General features: G+C 37.6%; 1 long non-coding RNA gene across 1 annotated transcript; it reads right to left on the bottom strand.

The window, feature by feature from the left end:
* Window positions 1-811: 811 nt before the first annotated feature.
* LOC115292862 lies at window positions 812-15121 on the bottom strand. The gene is made up of 3 exons (XR_003909178.1): window positions 15046-15121; window positions 2797-2901; window positions 812-959 (listed from the first exon to the last, which is right to left on the bottom strand). It is a non-coding gene; the product is annotated as an uncharacterized LOC115292862 (long non-coding RNA).
* Between the last annotated feature and the right edge of the window lie 2243 nt (window positions 15122-17364).

Raw genomic sequence — 17364 nt, 5'->3', positions numbered from 1 at the left:
AAGAATCAGAGAACACCTCAGAGCCTTTGGTATATCTGGGGTGGGTGGGTGGGAACTGGTCATATATCCCCATAGGCAAAGTCTTAAAAATGTGAAGATGATTATGGTGATAAGACCTTGCACTTAAAAAATGTATACATTTCTGATCACATATACTACCACATTTGAGTCTCACAACATCCTGAGGGGATAGGTTTAATGATTATTATCCTTACCTTACAGCCAAGAAACAAGTTCAGAAAGAAGAAATTGGTCTCTTAATAACATATATGAGCACAGACGATGGATCTTGAACCCAGTTTCTCAAACTTTGCGATTGCAGCCCTTTCAAGCACACGATTCTGTCCTTATTCTATTTAACGAGGGATGGAGCAATGCTGTCACTAGACTCTACATTTTTAAGGGCTATTATTAGGAAAAGGAATAATTAACTCACCATTATAAGACCAAAAAACATTGTTACTTCTTGGTCATGAAGACAGAAAGATTAAGCTAATAGAAACTTGAACTAATGAATAGCCTTTTATCATGAATTATAATGTAATATTTGTAACATTTAGCTATAACAATATTTTAATTTAGTGAAGCTTTCTATAGTACTCTTAGCACACTTATATGAAAATCAAGCAGGAAGAAGTATTGAAAGAATCTTAATGGAAGCCATTACACAGGTAACCCACACTCTCAGAATATTTATAAGTAAAAGAAAAACTATTCTATTACCCCAATTAAGAAATGAAAGAACTTCGGCCTGAGGCAAACCTGAGACGCCACCAGTAGCTTTACTGGGATGTACTTTTGGAATCTCTATGTTCATCTCCTCCTTCTTTTCTTATGATTCTTCTTCACCATTTCTCCTATGTCATCTGGGGTGTTTTCGTGACAGTGTCCATCCAAGCGTTCTCCAGCAATATGCATTTTAGAGTGGTCCTTACTGTATTTTGAAGGTGGTATTAGCTCTTCAGGGAAAACAAAATAAAGACAAGTTTTTAACTGTAAGCTGAATTTCCAGGCAGCATGTGCTATGCCTACTGTGTCCTTTGGTCATATACATTCTTTTATGTAGGCACTGGTTAGGATACGTGGAATAGTGATCATTTCTTTTGAGTATTATAATTTAAGACCTGCTTGGGTGTATGGCAGATGATAACATGCTCTCTTTGTTATAGTAAAAGCCTATCACACCAGCCAGAGGGGCTAAAATGAATAAATCAGGAAACAACAGATGCTGGTGAGGATGGGAAGAAACGGAATCCTCTTGAACTGTTGGTGGGAATTCAAACCGGTGCAGCTGCTCTGGAAAACAGTGTGGCGGTTCCTCAAAGAATTAAAAATAGAGCTTCCCTATGACCCAGCAATAGCACTACTAGGAATTTACCCAGTGGATACAGGAGTGTTGACACATAGGGGCATGTGTACCCCAATATTTACAGCAGTACTTTCAACAACAGCCAAATTATGGAAAGAGCCTAAATGTCCATCCACCGATGAATAGATAAAGACGATGTGGTTTATATATTCAATGGCATGAGAAAGAATGAAATCCTGCCATTTGCAGCAATGTGGATGGAACTGGAAGGTATATTGCTGAGTGAAATAAATCAGTCAGAGAAGGACAGATATCATGTTTTCACTCATATGTGGACCTTGAGAAATGTAACAGACAATATGGGGGAAGGACAGGGGTAAAAATAGCTACAGAGGGGGAGGGAGGCAAACCACAAGAGTATGAAATACAGAGAACAAACTAAGGATGGATGGCGGGGGTTGGGGAGAGGGAAAATGGGTGATGGGCATTGAGGAGGGCACTTGTTGGGATGAGCACTGGGTGTTGTATGTAAGCCAATTTGATAATAAATTATATACATTAAAAAAAGAGACTAGACTTTATATTCTTAATTCATAGTTGCTTCCTTTTATCCAAAAACTCTTCAAAAATAGGTCATTTGATTGTCTTACAGCTAAAATTTTGGAGAATAATACTTGGCATATAGTTAATAATGCATAGGGATACCAAACACATATTTGTGAAAGAAAACACTCTGAGTTGAACAGAAATTTGCAACATGCAAAACACTGACAAACTGAGCTGGGTAAATTGGCCATTTCAAGTCAGCTTGGCTGCTCTTGATGTATTCAATGCAGAACAATGTCATAATAACACTGCATTTTATTTCTACAATCTCTTTCTACTATAAAGGAAGTCCCCTCGGTGCTAAATAAGAATAAAAAGTTGTTGTACAATAAACTCACAAATAATTTAGCCATTCCAAGTGGATTTATCATACACCTTTTGTGTGGAAATGATGTCACAAGAAAACAAATCTCAAATTAGTGTGTGTATATAAAATTCAAATTGTATATTACACATAAATATATAATTTAAAAGACAAGAAAAGGAAATTAAAAAACAAGAAAAGAAAAATGAAAAGGAAGTTGAGTGGGTTAGCGAATTGTCTCCTCCAAGCCAGAGGGTCGCATTTCTCTTTAGCAACAAGACAGACAGAGTCCTTTTGATTGATTTCTTTCTGTGGTTTGAGCTGTGGTTCTGAGGCTCTTTGTTGAGCTTCCATAGCTAGATTAGGATTCCAGATAAACTATGGTCCCTGTTTTAATTAAGACCAGGAAGCAGCCATAGAAGTTCTTTTAAAATAAATTACAGTGTATTTTCTTCCTGAAGAGAATCAGGAAGCTAGGGCACAATGAAAAAGAGAATGAAAAGTAAAGGAAACGGGAAAATGTGCTGGATGGTACCATTGATCGTTACCAAAAATTAATTTGTTCTTTTTTGTGAACCTTTTCATCAGGAGAGTCTCCATCAAGTGCAACATGATGTTTCCAATGAATGTCCTCGAGGCAACAGGAGTAAAAATTCACTCTGTGTTGCAGCAAATGCTAACCCTGAAATTGAACAGAAGCGATCAATTCAAGTCTGAACAATAACATTTAAACAAACAATAAGAAAGACTCCAGATCAGGGGGATGATATAATTAAAAGGCAGCCTCTTGAGAACCGAAAATGTTTGGGGTTAAAAAAAAATCCAGTTTCAATAAAAAGGAGCCTGTTGAAAAATGTAATCATATTTCAAAATCATTCACTTTAAAGAACAATATTTTTTTTACACATTCAATTCAGAATGGAATAGTGAACCTGAGTATACAGAGGATTGCAAGAACTGCTTTGGAGTGTTTTCATAATTGCTTTGATTTTCACCGTTACGATTACTTGCAAGAAAGATCTCAGAGGGCAGATGATTTTTATCTCCATTTTTTTTTCAGAGAAAGAAATGGAAACAGAGACATTCAATAATATATACCCTCATGGTAGAGACAGAAACATTGGTTTTTTTTGAGTCCGTATCACACATGGGTTCCTGTTGTTTTATATAGCATTTTTTAAAAAGCAAATGACAACAAAACAATATTTTTTATGAGACTGTTTCTGATTTAATATCAAAGTTTAAATAATACATGATTTCTAAGCTTTGGTCCTTAGTTTGGGATTTGGGACTGAAATATTTCTATTTTTTTTTTAATATTTACTTATTTTTGAGACATAGAGAGACAGACCGTGAGGCGGGGAGGGGCAGAGTGAGACACAGAATCTGAAGCAGGCTCCAGGCTCTGAGCTGTCAGCACAGAGCCCAAAGTGGGGCTCAAACCCATGAACCGTGAGATCATGACCTGAACTGAAGTCAGACGCTTAACCGAGCCACCCAGGTGCCCTGACATGTTTCTGATTAATGTATGAATCATCCTGAGTGAATGTCTGTAATATTTTAGAAGGGTTTTTTTTGTAATTTTGAAATAATTTTAGGATTTAAAAGAATTAGGGGCACCTGGGTGTCTCAGTTAAGTATCCAACTTTTGATTTCAGTTCAGGTCATGATCTCACAGTTTGTGGGTTCAAGCCCTGCATTGGGCTCTGCACTGACTGCACGGAGCCTGCTTGAGATTCTCTCTTTTTTCTCTCTGCCCCTCCCCCAGCTTGCATGCACATATACCTGCACTCTCTCTCACCTCTCTCTCTCAAAATAAACATACGTCAAAAAAATTGTAAAACTAGTACAAAGAATCCCTTATGCCCTATAACTGGATTCTTCAAAATATAATTAGAATTAATAATTAAAATCAGGAAATTAACCTTGATACAATATTAATATTTAAATCTATAGACCAGTTTTGCCAAATGACCCACCAAGATTCTTGGACTGACCCAGGATCTCATGTAAGATGAGGGTTCATTTTGTTGTCACGGATTCCTATTTTCCTTTAGCCTGGAAAGGTTCTTTCATTGACCCGTGTCTTTCATAACCTTGATATTTCTCCAGAGTACTGGAGTGTTAATTTGTAAAATGTTCCTTGCTTCAGTCTGATGTTTTCTCAGGACTATGTATTTGTGACAAGAATATCACAGAAATTCTGCGGTGCCTTCTCATGACGTCATGCTTATTTCCCACTCACGATGCCCATAGGTCTTATTACTAATGGAGCTAAGGTGTTATCTACCAGATTGCTACACTGCAAATTATTTTTGTTTGTATTTGCTAAGTATCGTGTGAAAAGATGATTTGAGATTATGAAAGTATTTTATTTCTCATCATAATTTTGCCTTGACTGAGGAGATTATTGTATTTTGTATATTCTAAACTTATTAGTTGGAATTCTGCTTTAAGGCAGAACCATACCTTACCCACCATTTACTCACTCTTCCAATTTTTTAACCAGTATGAGCTTGTGGCTTCTTATTTTACTGTATGGGTAATAATCTAGCACTGTCATGATTCACTTTTTTTTCCTGAAACATTTTAAAAATCAATCTGTTGGAAGTGTCAGAAAAAATTACCTTATAAAGGTAAATGGGTGTGAGCTGGTAAGATCCCTTTTAGAGCTAAAGTTCTCTGCTCTAGATGTTACCACATATTGGAATGTGTCTGAGGTGCACATGCCTTCCTTTACTTGAATTATATTTATGAACCTAGAGGCCATTACTGGGTTTCAAGAGTCTTTTTTCTGAGCTGAAATCTGATGATCTGCCTGTAGGCTAACCGTTGGGCTCAGGAGACACAGTCTTGCTCTATTTCTAACCCTGCCTCAGGCTATCACCCAGATCCCTTCCCATATCCATTTCTTCTGCGCCCTGGTAAGCCCCAAACACAAAAAGTTCCTTAGCTTTATGTTTCTAGTTTATGAAAATAATAACACATCATTCCCCACTGAGGTGCGTCTTCACAATGTATAGGCCATTATTTGGGTTCTCCTCATTAGAGATCCTGAGACCAGGATTCATTTATAAGTAGTATGCTTGAGCAGTTCCGATAACATAGGTAGAGACACGATGAAAGGAACGGAAAGCAGCCAGTGGAAGGTGTGCTATTAAGCCTGCTGACAGTATACAAGTTGAGCTAAATCCTACTTGGACTCTGGGAACTGATATAAAACACAGACGTCATAATTAGGCAATCTGAAGTATGAGGCAACTAGAATATTTATATACTAATTCTGGAGAACCTACGGCTGAGAGTTGCTCCTGGGGGTGTTAGTTCCTCAGTATTCTCCCTGTTCTGTGTATGCACACACATGAGCACATAGATAGTGAGGTTTTCCATGGTTTCAGGGAAAAAACTGAAGCCAGTACTTGGGGATTTCAGATACTGGAAGTTTGGTATTGGCTATAGACACTGAAAGATGCTAGAGTTATGGGTGAGGGTGAGAAGGGCTGCTACCCAAGTTCTTCTGTGTATTTTATTTAATGCTCTAAAAGAACCATGCCAAGTAGGGAGAATATATGTCATTTTCATTTTATAAATTATTTTTTTAACATTTATTTATCTTTGAGAGACAGAGAGAGAGACAGATCATGAGCAGGGGAGGGGCAGAGAGAGAGGGACACACAGAATCAGAAGCAGGCGCCAGGCTCTGAGCTGCCAGCACAGAGCCCGACACGGGGCTTGAACCCACAAACTGTGAGACCATGACCTGAGCTGAAGTCGGACGCTCAACCAACTGAGCCACCCAGGCGCCCCTCATTTTATAAATTAAATAGCTGAGGTTTGGAGACCCGAGTGACAAGTTTAAGGTCACGTACTGTAATGTATGTACATAAAGGATAAGTCTAGAGAATTGCAGAAAATTGGGGTAAAAATACAATGTCTTCACTTCCTTTTTCTAGACCACGGAGTTGCTGGTGTTAGGTTGACCCTTATAGGGAAGAGATTTGCTCCTTAGCTTTCTAAAGTGGACCCTGGGGCCCCTCAGCCTCAGGAAGTCCTCAGACTTACACCAAAGTGCAAAATGGCATGAACCATCCCCGTTTCTCAGTGATTTACATCTTGCTGCTCTGCTCAATTGATACCACTGAGTAATGACCTATATTTCATTTCTTGCTGACTTTACCTGCACATTAGGCAGTTTCTATTAAAGTCCTAATGTACCAAAGCAAATGGCTGATCAGGAGATGGGTACATACAGCCCCAAAGTTTCCTTCGAGTCAACCACCATGAGACACAGTCAAGCTAATGCCTTGAATCTAAAAAATAAGAAATGCCTGAGCTAATTCAGCACTAAAAATAAAGGAAGTATTCAATATTTTTAATAGACAGAAATGCAATTATAGATCTCAGAAGTAAGAACAGAATTATTGAACAGTCAAAATTATATTAATTAGTTAATTTATTTACTCAGCTTATTAGTTACAGTTCATCTACTGATTCCTATTAGGTGCCTAAGTCTATGTAAGCACCAACACTTTAAAAATACATGTCATTTTCCTTGCTTTTATGAAACTCTAGGGAAATGTGAAATGCAAGGAGCTTCCTAAAAATTAGAAACAATTTGTGGTGCAAAATTTGTGGTGCAAAATAATGTAGTCTACAATAGAATACAGGGTGGCAGAAAATGAAACTGGAATGACAGATTGGATCCAGATTGTGAAGGGCCTTTAATGTGATAACGGGGATTTTGGATCATTTTAGGTAGCAAGGAATCATGGATTTTTTGACCTAATGATTATATGGGCCATTTGGTCACAATTTTTTAAATTTAATGTTTATTTATTTTTGGGAGAGACAAAGACAGAGAAAGAGAGAGAATCAGTAGGGGAGGGGCATAGAGAGAGACAGAGAATCCTCAGCAGGCTCTTTGCTGATAGCCCAACATGGGGCTCAAACTCACCAACCACAAGATCGTGACCGAAGTCAAAGTTGGATGCTTAACCAACTGAGCCACCCAAGGCTTCCCTTTTTGGTCACAACTTTTGCGTAACTTGCCTTGTTTGTTTTCTTTGAGGGCACATCCTTCAGTTGTGGATATTTCATCCATGATTCTCACCCACCTGTGGAAAGCATTTAAAACTATAGGTAAATGAGGAGAATTTTATGGGCTATGGATCTTTGTACCACTTTGTCTCTCACAGTAGTTGTTTTCAAAGGAAACTTCTGAGTATTCCCTGCAGAATAACTGTGTTGTTGGTCCAGTGAAGCAATTAAAAGTAGGAGATGAGAAAGCCTAAGAAGAACATCAACACCAAAGACATATAATTAGGTTTTGTTGTATCCCAGACCCGAGGCCAGGCACTGCAGGTGGAATTGGGAATAACAGGGGCAGGTTCATTCCCATTGTAATCTGATAGGTGGGTCAATGGGGAGAGAGAGCTGAATCATGGAAAGAACAGTAGCTTTGGGGACAGAGATGTGAATGCCACATTAACACTGGGAAAAGTACCTCACTTCTTGGTCTTATTGTTTATAAAATAGAGATAAGATAGTTTACTTTCAATCCCCATTAATCTCTTTCCACTAACCCTGCTCTATTCAAGTGTTTATCTATTCTTAAAACTATGACATATTTTTATATTTGATAACCTCTCCCCTCATTAAAATACGATGTCCATCAGGGCAGAGATCTTAACCAATCATGGCTACTGTGGTAGATAGAATAACGTTCCCTCAATGATGTCCATGTTCTAATCTCTAGAAACTGACTATGTTATATGACATAGGGAAGGGGAATTAAAGTATCAGATTGAATTAAGCTTGCTAATCAGTTGACATTAAGATAGGGAAATTATTGATTATCCAGATCTTCAGATAGAAGACCAGAGTGAATGGCAGTGTAAAGACTCTGGTCAGCATTGCTGCCTTTGCAAATCAAAGTGTGAGTTCACAGACCAAAGGGTGGAGGTGACGTTCAGCAGCTGAAAATACTACACAGGTAGACCCTCCCCAGTAGTAACACAGACAGCTGACACTTGATTTGAGCCCAGCATGACCTATCTTGGACTTCTGACTTCCAGAGATGTATAATACTTCTGTGTTACTGTAAGCCACTAAGTTTATGATAGTTTGTTACACCAGCCATAAGAAATTAATATTTCTGCCCAGGACTTTTTTTTCCCTACTACTCTGTCACTTAGTGTCTAGCATAGTGACTGTCGTATCGCAACAAATAAATGTGTGCGTATGTGTGTGCATGTGTATTTCATAAATAAATGAAGTGATACACAATCAAGTGGAATATAATGACACCACAATTTATTTATTTATTTATTTATTTAAAGTTTATTTATTTTGAGAGTGACAGTGAGAGAGAGAGAATAGGTGAGTGCAAATTAACAGTATACAAGTTCCTATAAGTATTTGTATGGCTTTCCAGTATATTTGAAATTACAACAAAATTTAAAGTTATAAGCAATACTGTTAGATTTTGTACTTTCCAGCGACTGAAAAGACAGTCTTTATGATATAAAGACAAGGAAACACCATGACCTGGTGGAGGTAGTATTTGAATTGCTGCAACTGCTTTGGAAAGGAAATTGACAGTCTCTAATACCTGATGGTTTGTGTACTGCTGGTAGGCTGAATCATGTCCTCTCACAGCTATCCACATCCTAATCTCTGGAATGTGTTCTTTTACGTGATAAAGGGACTTTGCAGTGTGCCTGAGTTAAAGATCTTGAGTAGGGGGGTAATCCTGGATTAACTGGGTGGGCCCAAATTAATCACAAGGGTCCTTTTCAGAGGGAGAGAGAGGGGCGCCTGGGTGGCTCAGTCGGTTAAGCCTCCGGCTTCGGCTCAGGTCAGATCTCACGTTCGTGGGTTCGAGCCTCGCGTCAGGCTCTGTGCTGACACTAGCTCAGAGCTCAGAGCCTGGAGCCTGCTTCAGATTCTGTGTCTCCTTCTCTCTCTGCCCCTCCCCCTCTCATGCTCTGTCTCTCTCTGTATCGAAAATAAATAAAATGTTTAAAAAAAAAAAAAGAGGGAGAGAGAAATAGAGAGTATCAGAAAAAGATTTCAGTTGAATGAGGAGAAAAAAATTCACTCTATGAAATGTATGTGCAATATGATAGCATATATGTAAATTCTTACAACAGTAGTCTATAATAAGGATACATATATATGCAAAAATATATGCTTATCATATGAAACCATGTATGGGAAGATGCACATTCAATCAAGTGTCACATCTGAGATTGAGGAGATGGTCATCACTCAGATGATTTGATCAAATTAACACAATTTAACACAGTAATTATTACGACATGATTAATAGATATGAACAGTGAGGAGAGAGGAGTACGACCAGCATTTGTAAACTCAACCAAGTATTTGTTGATAACTGTAAGCGGGGGTCATAATAAAAAAGGAAGAGAAAAGTATGTTTTTGAGAAAATGAAACAATTTCTGGTTTTAATCTCCAGAGCTTATACACTTTTTCTAAGGTATCTATGGGGGCGATGCAAATGTTATCTATAATACTACCACGGTCCTCGAGATGATTATATTTTGGACGAGGAGTAGGCAAAATTATCTCTTAAATGATCAAATAGTAAATATGTTAGCCTTTGAAAGCCATTTGTTCTCTATTGCAACCACTCATTTCCAAAGTTATTTCATGAAAACAAAAGTGAACAACACAGAAGCGAATGGCTGTGCCTCTAGTCTAATAAAACTGTATTTATAAATACAAGCACTTGGCTGAATTTGGCCCACGAGCTGTAAGGTGCTGTCTCCAGTTAGACTCAGTGTTTTACATTTCTTCATATAATAATGGCTATAGTTTCACTCCTCTATTCATAGAAAACATATATAGGCATGTATAAATATATGGGTCCCCTTTAAGAATTCCATTCCAGGGCACCTGGGTGGCTCAGTCAATTTAGCATCAGACTTCAGCTCAGGTCATGATCTCACGGTTACTGAGTTTGAGCCCATGGTGGGCTCTGTGCTGACAGCTCAGAGCCTGGAGCCTGCTTCAGATTCTGTGTCCCCCTCTCTCTGGGCCCTCCCCCTCTCATGCTCTGTCTCTCAAAAATAAATAAACATTAAAAAATTAAAAAAAAAGATTTCCATTCCTTCCAAGGGGCTAAAGGTTTAAGTCTGGGGAACTACTGTTAGGGTGGAAGTAAATTAAATGTGCAAATAATTAAAACACAAAACTGAACACACTAGAAAAGAGATTTGAACATAGGTCTTTGGAAATTTACCCAGGAAAGTAATCAGTAGGGTGCTGGAGAATGCTTGGTATGTGAGTGGGGTGTGGCTGGATGTTTACAGGCTGAAAATTACATAAGCCAAGAAAAGCATGGAGCCCAGCAAACATGGGATATATAAGCAAGGGAGAAATTAGGGGTGATGCTGCTGTTTGGTGAACGTGTAGACCACAGGAGGGGTGAGGAGTTAAAATGCTCTCACAGAATGTAATTTGGAAATTAAGTCTTTAAGGGCCTTAAGCACTAAGTCTAAGACCTATGTTTTTGGAATCAGTAATTTCTCACACTGCATAAATCTTAGGATACTCTTAATTTGCATCATAAGACATTTCTGAATGTTCAACTTGCTGGAAAAATGGCTGAAATTGCTTTCAAGATAAAGTGTGGGGGTTTTTCTTAGATTTTCTTTTACTTTATTATTTTTTTGGCTTATAGCACTGTGGAAAAATGTGTTCGTAAACTCCAAGACCTTTTAAGATATCAAATGCATTTTTAAAAACTGATGAATAATAATGGAAATGACCTAGGAGGTTTCTCACTCTATCCTTCTGCCAGCTTATTGTTGCCCATATTAATATACTTTGCTTGTCTCTTATCTACTCTGGTTTAATAATCCATTAGGGATGAAACTATTGAAGTAATTTGCAATTTCTTCCCTTGACAAGTTATCATTGTGGTCAGATCAATTTCTGTTATTTTCAGAGTAAAATTTTTCTTTTAACACCAGCATGTATTTCCTTGCATTGTTGCTAACAAAGAGATTCCTTCCTCTCAAGGTTTGTTTATTGCCTCTTTTTGTATTCTTTCCACATGAGCTTCATAGTTCATATTATAGCCTCAATAGTTAAAATCATATTATGCTATGCAAATCCAGCAATATAAGCATTTCCTTATACATCAGCCTTCTGTGATTCCCTCCCATGAGGGAGGAAGTTCCATGTTATCAGGAAAAGCCCAAGCACATCACCAAAATATTGCCTTCTCTGTTTCTTCTCACTTGTTGGAGTTTGGTACAAGAAATGGTATTTGATGTCTCTCCACATGACAGAAAAATAACAATGATTTTAACAAGAGTGAAAAAAAATACTGCCAAACCAAAAAAAAATATGTGACTTTTTCAATGCTCAGGGTAAAAGCACGTTTGGGATTATGTGTATATTTCTATGTTTGTGTGTGTATTGAGTGTATGCATATGTTTGTGAATGTAAATGAATCATATAGTATCCCAGGACTCTGATTAATTGGAAGAAAATAATATTAGCCAGAAGCAAGTATTATACACATTATATTTAAGTATCAGTACTTTTATTTACAAAGAGCAATCTAATTTGGGATGTATTTAGTGTTTAATAGTTCTTTGCAGAAATCAATGGAAAACAAAGTGAGAGTCTTGTAGCAAGAGAGGAAATTGTGGGAGTCAAGGTCAAACTACGCAACCAAAAGGAGGAAGAGTGGTATTTGTGATCATCTGCTTCTCAGAGACCTGAACACTTGATTTTAACTAATTTCCCACTGACATTAACAACATATCCTCTCTGACTTGAATATCAATACCTTCATCCTTGGTCATGCTTTTGGTTTATCTCTACTATAGAGCAGTTTTCAATGTATGATCATTCTGTGGTTATCTCCTTTACTCTCTCTCCAGGTCACTGCCAATCACTGCCAAAGGAATGCCACCCTTGTTAAACACAACCCCATTCGTCTCATGAAAGAATCTTAGTGTTGAGCTGTTTGCCCAAGTGAAACCATGAGAAAAACTTTTAGCCTCTGTTGCATCAATTAAGTGAAAATGTCTTGAACCCTGTATTAAGAAATCTGTAGGATCCAAATTCAAAATTTATAACAGATTCCTTCCCCCAATATGTGCTAATTCCATCAACATAAGCACTTATTAAATAGGTTTGGTTTATTTATTCTTTATAATTTAAGCACCTTTTCATTCATGACTCTTTATGAGGTGGGTATTTGGAGGGTTTCTTTTGTATTTTCAGGGTGGGAATTTTTTAATGTTTAATTCATAATTATAAATAAGTTAGCATACATTGAATTTTTTATTCCAAGAAATTTAGATATTATCAATTTCAAGAAGTATATATTAATGGGCATGGAACAGTCAACATAATTTATTTCATTTTGAAATATTCGAATAGTTAACAAGAACCCTGTATTTATACCCTGTCTCTGTCCCGTTACATGAAGGTGTAATTATGTATCCCTGAACCAGGTGGACATATGAAACTGCTCTGGATTCCAAATTTGGGGAAACTGGTGTTAAAGTAACTAGGGTTTTCCATTTATATTCACATTTCTACGCATATATGTAACAGATGTAGTCTTTTCCTATGTTTCTTTGCATGGATTTTAATAGAATATAAGCTTTTAAAATCTGTTTATGTTTTAATTAGATATGTTTATCATGAGAGATCATGAGGGACAAGTCCCTACACAGTATCTGAAGCTCTCTGAGACTATAAAGTATCTACATATTTTTTTTATATAAAGCAGCATGGATAATAAACAGCTTATGTCTTTTATTTCACGGTTCTAAGTAAGAAAAGACCAGCTTTGCAGGTTTGTTTGTTGCATGTTTCCAATAATGAAGCTGAACATGAAGAGCCCGCACACATACTTTCTTTAAAATTCACATATTCTTGCTCTTTCCACATGTCTGTTTCTACCAAAAAAAAAAAAAAAAAAAAGAGGAAAGAAAAGAAAAACACTTGTCTGTCAGTACCCAGACTCAAGCAAGAAATGTCTGCAGCTAGAAATCATTAAAGTCCTTAATTTCTTCTCCATGAGGATTATTTACAGAAATTGAGATCTTTTAGAACATTTTCTTAGAATAATCATATTCTAAGTTCCTAACAGATCAGCTGCAGGTCCTGAAAGAGGTAAGTATGAAAGAAATCACACACCTAAGCAAGCGTGTGCTACATCACCTCCCAGACCCAAGACTGTTCAAACTATTAAAAATTCCACATTCGACAGAAGCTGGAGACAATGCCGAAAAAACTAAATAGTACAAGGCATTATAATTTATAAAGGTTAAAGGGAGAGAGACCACAGAGAGGCAAAGGACCAAGTAAGCTTTTGCCCGGGGAGGAGAGACACCCTCGCTCCCAGATGTCTAGTGATGTAGACATCACTAACTACATCTTTAAGATATTATATATATAATTTTGTTACAAAGGTATTTTTTATCTTCAGTCAGTGGACAACTATATATTGAGTATCTACAATGTAAAAAGACTGCAATGGGATTCTGTTGGATGGCCCATGCGGTGGACAGAATTCTAAGATGCCCTGGAAATTCCTGCCTCCTCTGCGCATGTCTCATGTAATTCTTCCTGAATGGGGCAGAATATGGCAATAGGATGGTGTATCAGCTCAAGGATCTTTGTAGGTATGATGATGTTACTAATCCGTTGACTCTGAGTTAATCAAAGTTCATAAAAAAGATAACACAGTAGGCCTGTGGGAAAGGAGTGGAGGAACAAGTAGAAATAGAAAGGAAATGACAGAAAAAAATGTTTCTATTGCCACAGAAAAAGTGAGCACAAAGTACTCCAAACCCAGGATATTCAAAGGGAGATAAAAGGGCAGCTCCTGGGAAGAAAACAGATTGGTCTTTACCGCGCTCCCACCGGGAGTCGATTTAGTTCAGGAATTTTCTCAGAATGACCCTCAGATAAGGCAAAGTTCTACGCACTTTACTGCTAATTTAAAAGCTCAGTTGGTCCTGCCCGGCCCACGTTGCCAACCTCACCTGTCTCCTCCATAGCCAACAACCCTCTCAACACCTATGTCTGACTATCTTTGTCCCTGTCCTTAACGTACCATGCTTGATTTGACTGTTGTATCTTTGCAAACACTGTTTTTGCTCATTTTTTGGTCTCCTTTCATTGGTCTGATCTGCAGCTCTGCATTTACAAGGAACTCTCACTGGACAGAGTGAGTATCTCGATTATAGCATTGATCACAGTTCTGTGATTATCCATTAATTGATCTCTTTAACTCTGTTATGGCTGCTTTAAGTTTATGTAACAAATCTTTAATCTCTGTAACATTAGCCTATCAAACGTCTGACACATATTAAGCGAATAAGGGATGATTTATAAATGAATCGGTGTGACCAAACGCACATTTTTAAAAACTTTGAATCATTACATGATTTCCCATTCTGTCAATATCTCCTTCCCCAGAGTCAAGAAGACATATATCTTATGAAGATCCCTGAAGAAGATGATGCAGTCTAAGAGAAGTTTTGAGAATCATGGAATCGGAGCCACATGAAAGTGTCACACTTGGAAATAGGGTCAACTTCTTGCCACTAGAGAAAATCATAATAGAGGGAAATGTTGCAAAGGCTACAGTAAAAGATTTACCAACAATGCAGAAGAGGAATTTTTTTTTCAAAATTTCTTGCACTTTCTCTAGTGTATAAAGCGTCAAGCATAAAGTGCTATGAGTGGTACATCGAAACTTCAGCAGATCTTTCTATTTAAATGTAATCCTGCTGCTAACACAGACTCTATTTTGAAATATGACCATACCTTCTGATCTCTTTTCCCTTGTTTTTCATTATGGAGTACATTTTCAGGATAATAGGATGTCTCTCTTTTAGTAGCACATCTGTTCCTGCTCCATTGTCTTCTCTTGAAATCATAATTTCCTCTTTGGGAATGTACATTTGGTGGCACGGAGAGATGATTATGATGTAATAAACAGAAACGATGACTTCAGGTGGGTAATAATAGTTAAGAAACCAAAGTTTTTGCTTCCAAGTAAATTCCTCTGCTGATTGCAATGAGGAAAAATGAAACCAAAGTATGTACAATGCCTGAGAAGAATGCCTCAGAAATGAATGACTTCTCTTAGACTACCTCTGATTTGAGGCGGTCTATTCCTCATGGCTTGTGTCACAGCTGTTTGTGGCTAAAAACCTTTATTATTGTCGCATATACATATAATGCATGTGCGTGTGTGTGTGAATCTCAAATTAGTTTCAGTTTATTATTAGGCAATATAAAGAGGAGAAAGTTTCTTTGGAACAGACTTTGAATCTTGGCTGAAACACTTTTTTCTGTGACTTTAACCACTTTAAGCCTCAATGCCTGCTTCAGTAAAACTTCTGATGAAAAGATCACCTTCTTTATTCTGAAATTTTTAGATAATATTTTAACATGCGTTTTCAAATGCCTGGACCAGGATGCCTGATCCATGGAAAGGCTCAATATATGGTAGTTATTTTCTTATTATTCTGTGAAAAATCATCCCCAACTCTCCTGTGACAGCTCTGTGTCTTTAAGTTCCAGGTTCTAGTATTTAATCTTGCCTTTGCCAGTGTTTGTCTTGGGTCTGATTCCACATTTTGCCTTTCAATCAAAGTAATCTCGCTTCCATTTTCGTAGCTGCTTATCACTGTCTGCCCAAACATTGGCTCCCACCTAACTGAATTTCTATGAAAGAGCTTTTTAGAAGTTTGAAAAACTGATGGAGCCTCCTTAAATAAAAATTCTTATGGAGCCCTAATTTTTACTAACTTTATAAATATATAAATCTTAAAGATTATACATATAGTTTTATATTTATTTTCTTCATTAAATATACACACAAAAAATTAGGAATACAGTCTTTGTGCTTAAAGCTATTTGTAACAAATAACAAGAATTAACAACTTAATGATAAAAATTCTACCAAATTAAAAAATAAAAACACATCCAATGTAAACATTATTTTGACTTCTAACACCCATACATTAATTTTCCAGTTGTTTTTAGATGTCAGGAAAATGGAATTATAAAATGTGTACTCTGATGTGTTTGACTTCTTTTGCTGAAAATTATTTTTGTGAGCTAGATCTAGCCATTTCTCACTAGGATGAATGAATTTTAACCATTCTGTCTTCTCTTGTCCTATTAGCTCAAGATTTCATTTCCCAGAGAGAAACCTTGTACTCGGCAATGTGGCGGATGTGTAATGTACCCTTCAGGAATGAAGTACTTACTGTCCTAGGTGCTCAGAATACTAGGACTAGAAATCCCTAGCCAACACCCCCACGCAGGGTGCTTATAAAGAAAGCCGCACTCTCCCTGATGGGGGTGGTCTGTATACAACAATGGGCATCGGGCTCTCCCCATGTCCTAACTCAGCACAATGCCTAAGGGTCACGGTTGCTCAGAACTTGCTGTGGCGTTAGCTAATGTCTCCATTGAGCTTGTGTTGCAGCCCAATGTCTCCCTCTGTCCAAACCTGCTTGCTTCCCTTTCCTTCCAAGACTATTCCCTACTCAACCTCCTGCATGTCAATTATACTCTGTTCAGAGTTAGCTTCCTCCAGCATCCAAGCTGCACAGCCACGATCCGGTGACCTGGGCTAGTGAGAAAAGGGTTTTGCTCTTTCGGTTTCTAAGCAATTGGGTGCTTCTGCAGCACCTAGTTACCTAGATTATTTGGTCTACACTAAATGAAGGGAAGTTATCCCTCAAGAAGGTAGGCAGAATGTTAAGATGAATGGTTGCGAACACCGGCAGAAATTCACTCTAAGCAAGGATATGGGAGCAGGAAACAATTGACAATTTTTCTTCCTTATAGAAGAAAGAGTCTTGTAGTCACTTGATAGACCTGGTCTCACCCATATCTAATTTTAATGCTACCCCTTGTTGTGGACTGACCTGTGTCCCCTCTCCACCAAATTTGTATATTGAAGCTGTCAAACATGATTAACAATCGTTAAAGAAGTGAAAACAGGTTTTACTCAGTAAGTACTGACAGTGAAAGAAAGAACTGAGAGTTCCATTCTGATCTGTGCAGATGTGATTGGGTTCTTTGAAGGAAGACGCCGGGAGAGAAAGCGGGGCTTAGTAGTCAGAG

This window comes from Suricata suricatta, chromosome 5 (assembly GCF_006229205.1).
Source record: "Suricata suricatta isolate VVHF042 chromosome 5, meerkat_22Aug2017_6uvM2_HiC, whole genome shotgun sequence".
NCBI lineage: Eukaryota > Metazoa > Chordata > Mammalia > Carnivora > Herpestidae > Suricata > Suricata suricatta.
This window is presented reverse-complemented; position numbering and strand designations above follow the sequence as displayed.